The sequence below is a fragment of the Adiantum capillus-veneris genome, chromosome 6 (assembly GCF_014529385.1).
Source record: "Adiantum capillus-veneris isolate H3 chromosome 6, ASM1452938v2, whole genome shotgun sequence".
Classification (NCBI taxonomy): Eukaryota; Viridiplantae; Streptophyta; class Polypodiopsida; order Polypodiales; family Pteridaceae; genus Adiantum; species Adiantum capillus-veneris.
Genome location: NC_140936.1, coordinates 97,928,712 through 97,931,778, shown reverse-complemented (window position 1 = coordinate 97,931,778; position 3,067 = coordinate 97,928,712).

Sequence of the window (3,067 nt, the reverse complement as noted above, 5' to 3'; positions counted from 1 at the left end):
TCCTTCTTGCCTTGTTTCAGGCGGCACATTGTTCGGCATGACGGACTCCTTGTCACTATTTCTAGTCGTTGCCAAAGGATGCTTGTCACAGTCTTAGCTCATTTCAGTTGAAATTCCTTGACAAGGTCGATTCTTTTTGTCATTCTCTCTGCATGTCAACAACCGCCTCAGTTGGCTATCAGCAAGGCTTCAATTTCTGTGAAGTAATGCTTCAAGTTAGGCATCTTGCATTGACACTCCCCATGTTTGGCATATGCTATGAGCATACACACTTGGGAGGAATTTGGTAATCTGCTTGCAGGTTCTTTTATTACCTACCAGATGGATGTATATGCTACAAGGGGAGTATGTATATACACGCGACAACTCTCTCTCGTGTGGCAGACTAGGCTATGAGCCGTTATGGAACGAGTTCTTCTCCATTAAAATTTCAGGATGACTAGTTACAACGGGATAACCAGGTGAACCTAATTTTCAATTTGTTTGTTTTTCATGTTTCCATTGAAACACGTTGTCTGTTATGTAAAGAAAAGTGCTTTGACAACATCACATGAAGCAAGGCTTCTCATGCGTGCCACGATACTGCCCATTGACTTGGCATCAAGGGCATTGGCACGCCAGTTTGGAAAATTGAAAGGCTTACAATTCTGCATGCACGGCATGCCAACCGGGTGGCATGAATTCCACCGATTCATGGATTACGCTTCCGTTATCACACTCGAAACTTTGTCAAGGACAAACTAAGTGATGGATTTTTTAAATGTGTTTTTTGATTGCTGTCAACACAACAACACTAAAAAGAACCAAAAATTTGGACTTGATTCCCAGGCATAGTGCCAATGCAATCACGACCCCTACAAGGTAGATGGGTCGGAATGAGTTTTATGTTTTTCTATTCCCTCTCTCGATGAGAGAGTCATACCAAAAAATTGTGGCCTACTTATACGATAAGCTGCAAGTCAGGCATAAGATGCGTCAGGGCACACAGCTAGGGTACACACTCTACAACCTTACGAAAAGTTCCTCAGCCCAGCATGTTTTTTTTCTCTCTCTCTCTTTAAGGGAATAATGAAAATCTTTTAAGAAGCTTTGCTCGTGAGTCAGCCTCAGCCAAGGTGCTCTAACTCTCAGCTAACACGTGGCTAAGATGCTACTCAAATTAGTCTTCATCGGTCCGTACATTGAACACTAATTTGCATAAGGGCTATGAGCCACACAGGCTACGAGCCATTGTTAGGCCAAGGGTATGACCCAACTATTGGCATTCCTTAGGTGATTGTTTTCACGATCAAACAAATCTACCCAAGGAAGTACACATCAACGTTAATGGGCAAGCAATACTCTTGTCATTACGGATGTTTAGGGTGTCATTTTTGCACTACATGTTTTTAGTGCGACACTCAAGTTGAGTTTTTGATAATCTTCAACTCACATCCGCTGATCTCTACAAGGAAGTATAGATGCAGCAATCAGTTGTGACAGCATGGCTGTCCACCAGAGCTAGGCAGTCCACTTGTGTGGATTCCATGTTCTCTCTATAGCACTACGCAGTGTCTATGGACATATTGTTTTGGGGTACGACCCAGTGGGTGACTGCTACATCACCCCAAAGGCATTGAGGATCACCGTTTGATCTCTCCTAGTTAGCCTTTCAAGGAACGAATTTCACAATATACCACGCAATAGTGGACAAATTCAACTTTTGGTTGATTCCAATCAATATGTATACTGTTGACTATGTTGATAACCGTTACCTGCTAGTTGAGCAATTTCTACACAGGGTCTTACCAAGGGGTTTGACAAAGTAGATTCTCTACGGTTGACTATGTTGATAACCGTTACCTGCTAGTTGTGCAGTTTCTACAGAGGGTCTTACTAAGGGGTTTGACTACATAGATGTTAACCAAAGGGGTTGGATTGCGAGGGCAACACTCATGGTTCCCAGGGCAATGCTATTTTTTTTTCAGGTAGGAGACGTGCTCCTCTCTGTGTGAATACGGGTAAGTGAACATTACGTTCAAATCTCCAGGTACGCATCTATTGATTTGGTGTTATTCCATTTTTAGTATGCTTTGCTTGGTTTTTCAAGACGTATAAGTACGCTTGAATGTTACATAGCCATGCCAAGGGCATGTCGGTACAAAGTATTTTGGGCCAAGTGTCCAATCTATTTTTCTGCCTTATGCTGTTACGAACCTACCAGTAGGGTTCAATTTGGCACATGTTGTCACACGAGATACAACATGGTCTAGGAACTCCAGGAGTTCGGTTTAGCTAGTGTGGAGCAAGATAATGAGGGTCCCTCTCACTCTTGTCGTAAAGTGTTTAGAGCTACCTCCACACACAAGTACATCTTGTACTTGTAAGATGTTCTTTTTAAGACATCCTTAGTTGAGACATATTCCACATGTGGGAGAATATGAGTCTCTGGACTGACACTGGCACCATTATTTCAATTCTCTAGGTGCTGATCACATCTGTTTTCTAGACCATTTTTAGCACGACGTATCAGGAGCAATTTCGGTGGCCAAAAATTGTCGGATACTTAGAATGGCTTGTTAAGGTACAAGTGTTGCTAAACAACATTACAGATGGTTGTTTATACATATAGGAAATGAAAAAGTTTCATTGTCTGTCTCTAGAAGTGATCAATGGTTCACCTTTTATTGTGATTCAAATGTTTCATTAAGGCTTGCAAAAGATTGCAGAGGAAAGTATTTAATTTATTTTCAGAACTATTTACATTCCTGTTAATGTATGCTAGGCGCATCACATTTTCCATAAGTCTTGGCAAGAATTACCATACAGGTTCGGATCTGTTTTTTGCTAAATGCATGCACACTAGGTGTTATGGGCCCTAGTGTTTAGCAAGGGCTGATTTGGAACGGCATGCATATTCCACAGATTGTTGCTTATGAAGCATTTTGCACTCTATGTGCACTATCTCTCTGAGATTACTTTTGGATCCACTAAATCACCAATAGAGGTCATGGCTCGGTTTGGGTGTTTGTGGATTTTTTCACGTTTACCAGTCGTCTGGGAAGACTGTCTGTAAACCGTGGGGGAA